This window comes from Stegastes partitus, unplaced genomic scaffold, assembly GCF_000690725.1.
Source record: "Stegastes partitus isolate 25-593 unplaced genomic scaffold, Stegastes_partitus-1.0.2 Scaffold10, whole genome shotgun sequence".
Classification (NCBI taxonomy): domain Eukaryota; kingdom Metazoa; phylum Chordata; class Actinopteri; family Pomacentridae; genus Stegastes; species Stegastes partitus.
The window spans coordinates 853113-862369 of record NW_007577741.1 but is presented as its reverse complement, the minus strand read 5'-3'; the positions used below and the strand labels follow the sequence as shown (position 1 = coordinate 862369).

Genomic DNA, 9257 nt, shown 5'->3' with positions numbered 1-9257 from the left:
GGCTCAACTTGGACCTGTTTTTCAATTTTGCTTTCTCCTTTATACTGTAACAGTATTGTAAAATCAACACTTTGATCACTTTTAAACTTTCCAGCCAATAAACTAATCTTTAAAATATGGCAAATTTTTCAAAATGAAACCTCCTTGAAAGGGAATAAATGTGTCACTTTGCAGGAAAAATGTGCACAATGACTGTGTACAGTTTAATATGAGCACTTTCAAGGGAGCTCTTTTACAGTGGAAGTCTGCCCCCATACCAAAGAATGGTCACTGGGACAAAGTGGCATCTATTAATAGTTCAGGTTTAAGGACCACCTGAGAACAGAGCACGTTTTTCTTCATGAAGCGATACATGACTTAAAAGTTTAAACCAGTTTCCATGTCAGTAGCAAATGCCGCAAAATAGAAAGTCAAGTTTTACAAGCGATGCTGGAAATGATAAAGAGAGTAAATGAATAAACCTGCTAAATGTGGGGGAACATCTCTTCAACTAGAACAATGACTGAACAATTTCTCTTAACCACAAAATAGTTTTACTGATATAAAGGCACAGCTGGTGACCTGAGGTGATGCTTTCTCTGCCTCCCTCTGCGTCAGTCTCGGTCCCAAACAGACGCCCTGCGGTCCAACATCCTCCTCAGACCTCCACCACAACGCAACATTCGTTCAACACACGTTACCTCAAATGCACCATTGGTTTGTGTTGTATTGGCGACTACTGGCATTCATTTCCATGTCCTTCTATGGTTAAAGTGATTGTTATGATCATTTAGCAGCAAAACTTAAAACGTACTGCAAACTTAGAGCAATATGTAGCCTGCAACTTTATCGGATTGTGGAGTGTGCACAAATTTAGAGAAAGGTAAAAAAAAATAAAAAAGTACAGTTTATATCCAGTGTGCCCAAAAAAAGGTGTTTTCCTTTTTTATCATATCTTGCATAATCTTGTAATTGTACAGTGTAGTGTTGTATAACTTCCTTGCACTTTCTCAACTCTGTGTCGGCATGGTGTGAGTGTTTTTCCATTACACTGGACAGCAAGATAAAACTGGATTATGTGTTGAAGGTCTGCTGGTTTGCACAAACCACAGTTAAGAGCTTTACCTGATAAACTACTGTGATTGCATTTTCTGCACAAATCCCAACCAAATATTTGAAAACTGGTTTGTTGAAAGAAAAAAAAAAAGCTTTAAATATGTCACTATGACAATAAAGCGGTTTCCCAGTGTGTAAAAATAGTGTGTGTGGATGCCATCAAACAAGATGAACAACATGGAGATTGTGCTCACTCAAGATTTTATCGCCGCCTTATTCAGTGCCAAATGCTGCTTGTACATTCAACAGCGCTGGATCAAGGCGTTGTCGATAAGCGCATGGTATTCAGTCACAGTACAAAGTTTTCAAACAGGAGAAGAAACAGAAATCAATCACAGTACGTGCACACTCATAATATTTTGAAACGTGTGGACGGAGGTGTTATCGTTCTCTCCTGCAATAATCCCCACAGGTAAACTCTAGATAACAGCTACAGCAGTGAGTCATGTAGCCTGCTGCCAGAGGAAAGTACTCAAGCCTCAAATACCACAGCAAGAGTCTAATACTACACAACTAGTTAGCAACCCGGCTAACCTAACTTTGGAAAATTAGGTAGTAGCTATGACTTTCCTATTACTTCATCAATTCTCCTGTTATTTTAAAGATTAAAGGCACATTTTTTCCAAAATAGGCTATGAAAAAGATGGATAAACTATGGGGTTTGAGAACATTAACATAGTGATCTGGTTATATAACGTCGGGAATTCAAGCAGTGGAATCGTGTTTGTCGTTCAGTTTGCAGCGAGACAAAACACCAAACCACTTCCGCTGGAGTCAACAAACTACACTCCAACGTATTACCGACCAACGGGAAGCTATTTTAGATGTAATCTTTCGTAACTGTCAGCTGTCCCACTATCTGTTTCACTACCAGAAAGCTTTAAAATAGATCTGCACGTGTGTTTGTGGACTTTGAGAAGGCCTATACCTGTATTCCTTATATTCCCAGTTCCTTGTACTGCAGACATACAAGGAACTGGTGCCGTGGAGAGTTCGTGATGGGTGTTGGACTCCGACAGGGCTGCTCCTTATCTCCAATCCTGTCTGTGATAATTACAGAGAGGATCTCAAGGTGCAGCCAGGATGAGGAGGGTGTCCGGTTAGGAAATTTCAGAGTTGCGTCTCTGCTTCATCACATGGTTCTGTTGGCGTTATCGAGCCATGACCTTCAGCTGAGTGTGAAGTAGACAGGTCGAGAGTCAGAACCTCCAAGTCTAGGGTCATGGTTCTCTGCCAGTAACTAGTGAATTGCTTTCTCTGGGTTGGATGTGAGTTGCTGTCCTAAGTGAAGGAATTAATCTGGGATCTTGTTTGCAACTTACAGAAAAATAGATCGTCAGGTGGCTACGTGGATTGGTGTCACGTTAGCATTACTGTGGGAACAGTATCTGACCATGATGCTCGAGAGGGAGCTGAGCTGGAAGGAAAAGCTCTGCATTTACAAGTCAGTCTGCATCCCAACTCTCACCTATGGTCCTGAGCTCTAGGTAGAGACCGAAACAATAAGATCATGGACAGATACAAGCTGCCAAAGTGAGCTTCCTCTGTAGGTGGAATGGGCTGAACCTTAGCGATCGGGTGAAGAACTTGAAGTCAGATTAGCCACAGCTCCTTCCTGCAACAAGCCAGTGGTGGTGTTTGTTGCCCTTTATTAGGATGGCCTGGGTGCTTTTCTTTGGAGGTTTTTCAGCCACCTCTACCTGGGAGGACACCTCAGGGTAGACCTTAAACTGGTGGGATTAGATATCTCATCTGATTTCCGTCCTTGCTTCTCACCAAATAAATGGGAGAACATGGATGGATATTTAAGATAAACCAAGTTACTAACAAAAGTTTACTTTGTCATTGCAGTGCATGCAACCTTCATGAGGCTGATTTATGTTTCAGATCATATGTTTATGGAGGTGTGAACATGCCACATCTTTGGTTTTATAGCAACAGCTGGAGGCAATGTAACAGCACTGTGTTAGCATCTCCCATTCTGGTGACACTACACGTACACTTATATGTAAATACCAAATGAGGCCTAGGGTTGAGTAAGAATTTGTACAGCTGATCAGCTCTTAAGAACACCGCAAGCTACCATCAGCCGCAATCCACCCATTAAACTTGATTAAAAGCCAGAGAGAAGAGGTGCGTCTTTAGAGAAGATTTAAAAACCTCGATCGATCCTGCAGAGCGGATTTGCCAGGGCAGGTTGTTCCAGAGTCTCGGGGCCGCTGCCACAAAGCCTCTGTCAACTTTAGTTTTTAGCCCCGTTTTTGGGGTGAACAGTAGATGGCAAATCTTAATGCTCTGGCAGGGGCGTGGACACGGAGGAGCTCAGTCAAGTACTGGGGGGCTAGGCCATTGAGCGCTTTAAAAAATAAATATTGCAATTTTAAAATCTATTCTAAAAGCAACCGGGAGCCAGTGCAGCAAAGCCAGGACAGGGGATGTGTGGTCACGCTTGCATTTGCCAGTGAGCAGACGGGCAGCTGCGTTTTGTACCAGCTGCACTGTACTTTGGTCCAGACCAAAGTACAGTGAGTTACAGTAATCCAGCTGTGTGTTAATGAAAGCATGGATTACAGTCTCAAGATCTTCACGTGGCAGGCACCCTTTTACTTTCGATAAAATCTTCAAATGGAAAAAAGCTGTTTTTCACAACCGAAGCTTCAAATAGGCAGGACTTGGCTCATTGCTTTGCATGCAGACATTTTCACTTTCAACTCACTCTCTGGTTTTTGAAACTCAGCAAAGCATTATAGTAGATGGTGGTTATCATACATTCCAAATTAGAGCAGCGTGTATCTGTCATGCTGGTTTGAATACAGAAGGGGAGCGTTAAACATCCTTGTTGCATTCAATGGCTAAAGACTACCAAAAAAGACTTAAAGAGAATGTGGACTACATAAAAACTGATGCGTCATACTATCAAAGTGCCTGAGAGTTGTTTACAAGTCAAAAAGCTGATAGTTTAGACACTGCAGGGTTAACACAGAAAATCAATCATGTAGAGAGGTACTGTCTGGAAAATTTCTTGACGTATCTTCTGACATACGCTCTTCAAAAACCTTCTTTAAGGAACTGCGTGGATGTTCTTTTGTGGACATGGTGTAGGTATAACCAGGAGTACTGATTTACCAGTGACTGGAGCTTATAGGTACAAGTGTCCTTACATTACAGTCACCTGAGACACATTCACTGCACTCAGTTGACCTCCATTTCAGTAAGTGTGTCACTTCTAACACCAACTGGCTGTCGCTGTGTGAATTAGTGTGAATTACACCAATCACTCAAAAGAGAACACTTGAATACCTATGCTTGAAGAAATTGTACCCATGGTCCTCATGTGAAGTTTGTTTATTAGTATTTTGGTATACGGTGGGCTCACCAACACCGAGTCTGTGAAGGTAAACCGACCAAGAACATTTGCAGTGTTACACATTTTCTAGGATGTGTCAGAGGGTAGGGATGGCCTGTATGTAAATATCAAAGTGAATACAGGTTAGTTAGCATGCAGTTGCTAATCAATGACAGGAGGTAAGAGGACAATGAACAAAAGGTGGTGGAATCGGGGAAGGGTCTGGTGACCAACCGGTATAGTTGCGAACCCATTTGCAGGAGGTAAGAGAACACATGACAAAAGATGATGGAATCAAATGGTCTGGTGACCATCAAAAGAAGAGAGAATGACTTTCTTCATCAAAACGCTTAAATTAGATTTTTTTTAAAAACTTGTAAATTCTTGTCAAAAAAGACAAATGAAATCAACCATGATTCAATGTTAAGAAGCAATAAAAAGGAAAAACTTCCAAGGGAGGATGAATGCATTCTGTAGCTGTCTGAGAAACTTCTCCAAACACAACCTGCCAACCCAGCAACTTTCTTGTCAACCTCACGGTGGCGCTGAGGAAGAGTCAGAGGATAAGTCTGTTGCATTCATTCGGTCTAGACTCTGGAGTGGTGCAGCCTACACAGGCACCTATAGAGCCATACAGCTCGGCTGGCTAATGTGCAAATCCCCTCCTGCTCTCTTTGCTGTGAGACCATGTGGCCGGGTGGAACAGTCCCCGCCTTAAGTTGATCATTCAGAAACACTCCGACCCCTCCTCTCTCTGCACTCTCTCATTGTCAGACCGCTCAAACGCCGCTCTCTCTCAAAACCTCACTCATGGACTCACTCATGACCAGAGCTGCGAGTAACACTTGTCCTGGTGTGACTGGGGCATCTAGACTTGTGTTTTCCCCCCAGAGGCACCAGATGAATTGACCTGGAATGGAAGCGTAACACAGGACAACAGATCCCCTGACGTGAGGCTATCTTTCTGAGGTACTCTTCCCTTTCCGTCAATGTCACAGGACGTTTACTTTGGGCTTGTTCTAGTTTGCATTTCTTCGGCTAAACTGTGAGTGGACTCTTCAGTGTTTTGGCATTCCTCATCAGGAAACATGTGCTATCTTTGCAGTTCACAGACAAATGAGCTTTTATTGCCAGACTGCCGCTTGGCGCTTGTTGCTGTATTATCTAGGCCAAAGGTTACCGGCTACGCTGCAGTGAGAGCAGCTATTTCCCTTGTTTAGTGCAACACCTCAGGCTGCTCTGTGATCACGACTGCAAAAAGACAGCATTTTAAAGCAAATACACCACTTTTGTTCCAATATTTGAGCAGACTACATCATGGTAATAAACTCTTCTAAAAAGTTGACAAAATTGGATAAATAATGTAATAATTCTTATTCAATAAAATTGAATAAAAACAGCAAATGATGTGACGTTACAGCGGAACAACAAAGGGAAGTTAATGAACATTAGCTGGGTTGTGAAACTGTGACATAATCGAAGCATTCATCTATTTTTTTCATCAAAGCAGAAAGGGGAAAATATTTTCCAGTGAGCCCACACCTCCCTGCCAGTAGTGGGCTGGGGTTAAAAAAAGGAACAAACCCTGCTGAAGTGACCAGCAACTATTCTTTCCGCTGCCAAGTCTGGTCACCTGTAGAGCAAAAAAAAATATTAGCAGAGATATTTTTGAAAAAAACCACCACAAGTCGTTGCCAGCAGTTGTTCTTGTAGCCCACTTGTCCACATTGTTTGTGTACGTTCTCGCAACTTTCCAGGATGTCCGAGCACAAACAAGATAGGCACAGTCATTCTAACGCGAGGCACCTTTACACTTCATTGACCAATCTTCATGGAAATACATTCCTGTAAAGCTAATTCAAGGTATCAGCATCTGTTCCATTGGCCTCTGCCAGACAAAACATTTTCTGGCAGACACCAGTAGAACAGTTGTCCATGTTGGGCGCTGGGGTTTTCTGTGTGGTTCATCTGAAATTTTATAGAAAAAATGTATGTTTACAGGGAGGAGACTTTTCATAAGTAGGTCAGAATTTTATCTGAAAATATCACGTCTGCCTGGAAAACTTCTTGACGTATCCCCTGGCATGTGCTCTTCAATAACCTTGAAGGAGTTGCTTGGATGTTCTTTTGTGGTGTCGCTATAACCAGGAGTACTGATTTACCCGTGACTGGAGCTTATAGGTACAAGTGTCTTTACGCTAAAGTCACTTGAGGCTGCACTCAGTTGATCTCCATTTCAGTAACTGTGCGACTTCTAAAACCAACAATATGGTTAATCTGAAATTTTATACAGAAATGTCTGCTTGCAGGTAGGGGACCTTTCATAGGTAGGTCAGAATTTTGTTTGAAAATATCACAAATCTGAAGAACTGTGGCTTTCCCATTAGCCACAAGTTCTGTTTAATGCGAACACATTGGTAAACCATAAACCTGTTCAACATCCGCATGTCACTGTGAGCATGTTAGCACACTGACATTTGTATTACCCTAAGTGCAGCCTCAGAGCTTCTAGCGTATCTGCAGACTCATGATCTCACTGAACTCTGGCATATGGACCAGGCTGTAATAACCGGCACCAGGCATTTGGGCAACCCTACAAAATAGAGAGCACAAAGTTTCCTGAGCTCAGTCTGGCCTTCGCACTGAGACTTTGCCTGATGATGAAAAGAACAGAACCCAATTAAAAGGCTGGATTGAGAAGATCCATTTAGCTGTGCGAGCTGCACACATACCCTGTGGTTTCCTAGCCACGGGAGTTAGTGAGAGATGCATTCTAATGTAAGTCTTGTTGTTGTTCAGGAATTATTAGGGTCCGAGGCAAGTGGGGGTCCTTACCCTGTTCCTGCTTCGTTTCTTTCTTTCTTCCTATTATTATTCTCCTGACGAACGCGAAACCCTTAATTTGACCCCCTAAACACACTCAAAAACTCACCAAAATTGGCACGCACCTCCGAATCTGTGAAAAATGTGATAAAATGAAAAAAAAAGAACAAAAAGCAGAGACAGAAACATGGCTTCTTCAACTTAAAGCAGGTTTAAATTGTGTCAAAATGGAGGTCAGACGGGCATGAGGGTCCAACGCGGACCGAGGACCCGACCAACGCTGCTTGCAGCTTTAATTTAGGATGAATTTACTCTTTTGGTTCCAAGATAATGTTAGTTTAGGGTTTGTCTCAGCTCTGTTTGTTAAACACAAATGACGCCCTATCATTATCACCTAATATGTACCCCAACAGACTTTTGTCTTTTTGTTGACCCATGACATGTTATATTACAAATCATTGGTTAAAAACTTACTACCATTGTGTTTTAAAGACGCAGTAATAATTGTGTGTTGGTGTTTTTTTTATGGCATCCTGCTGTTCTGTTGGGCCTTGGGATAAGAGCCAAATGCTGTCCGACCAGTTAATCATGTTTGTGCTACTGCCCTCAGAATAATCAGAAGACAGTTCAACAATGTCTGAAATGTGAAAAACATTTGGATCTGTGGCTACAGTTGTGTGTCCTTCTGCAGGAAAGTTCTTGAGATGTCGAACCTATCAGGTCCAAGGTTACTGCTGTGTGTCTGAATCTGTTAACTGTCATTCTCTTGGTTCAAATGCTAATGAATGTGAGTGAATATTTCCACTCTGTGCTGAGCAGCTCTGTCCCCAGAAGAGTTTATTTGGCAGGACAGAAGTGACAGCATTCATCACACATAAACTAAACACACGATAAACACGACAGCGTTGCTCTGAATCCGTAGATTTTTGTAGCAGTTGTGCAGCCTTTTTGAAGCTAACACCGAGGGAAGGAATTTCTCTGGCAAACACAAACAGAAGGATCTAATATGTAGACAACAACCTTGACAAGGGCTGACATCGCAGTGTAACGTGTTTGAGAAAGACACTGCAATCTCTAAACTTCACCTCCCTTCAGAATGACAGAAAGAAGTGAAAAATAAACTTCCAGACAGGGCTGAGCATTTGATATATAAATAGCATATAAATCACAATATTAGTGCAATATACAAGGTGTAATTTTCTGATGGAGCTATATTGTCTTACAATATGCTGGTATAAATGAAGGATTTTAGTGTTACCGAGCTGTCCCTGCTTGCAAATCATATCATCAGAATCAGAATCAGCGCTAATGGCCAAGTACGTACACAACATACAAAGAATTTGGTTTCGGCTGTTGGTGTTGCCCAGAAATGAGCAAGGAAAAATAGAAATAGGAAAATAAAAAATAAAGTAAAATAACTATAGAAAGGAAAAAAGAAATGATTAAAAAATATATACAGTAATTTACACATCAGGGAGCGCAGTGCCCAGGCGACCATCTTGCAAGATATCATCCAGTCACAAGGGCACAAGTGACACATAAACATCTGTGAAAATAACTGCAAAACGTTTACAAGATGTAGTACAACCACATGTGAGACACACCTGTGATTAATCAAGCATCTTTGTTCACATTAAAAGTGGCGATGAGTGTAGGATGACCGCTGGATGAGACTGTATTAAAAGGTGTACCTGAGAAAACAGCAACTGAGTTTACATTGCGGGAGCAAAGACACTTCCTCATGTCGACCAACAACACTTCAGTTCATGTCAGACTCCCTCCAAACATTTGCTGAGGTTAGGGGTGATGTATTTTTCCGTGCTGAAACCTGCCGACTCACTGAGTGCTCCTGACCGTTGATATCGGTCACAGTCTCTTGAAATTTCCAAAACACTGCACATGTTTCTAGCCGTGCTTGTAAGACCTTTGAGCTGGGTGCTTTTCTTACTTGTAGTGCACGACTGTAACAGACATGCAAATGTCATAAAACCCT

The 9257-nt window shown here is 42.0% G+C and overlaps 1 protein-coding gene across 1 annotated transcript in view; it reads left to right on the top strand.

Annotated features, from left to right (window-relative positions):
* The first annotated feature begins 5226 nt into the window (after positions 1–5226).
* LOC103360063 (sodium- and chloride-dependent GABA transporter 2-like) overlaps positions 5227–9257 on the top strand; it is an 18266-nt gene continuing 14235 nt past the window's right edge. Inside the window, exon 1 of the mRNA XM_008285713.1 lies at positions 5227–5410. The gene's annotated coding sequence lies outside the window, so the exon portion shown is untranslated. The remainder of the gene's footprint in view (positions 5411–9257) is intronic.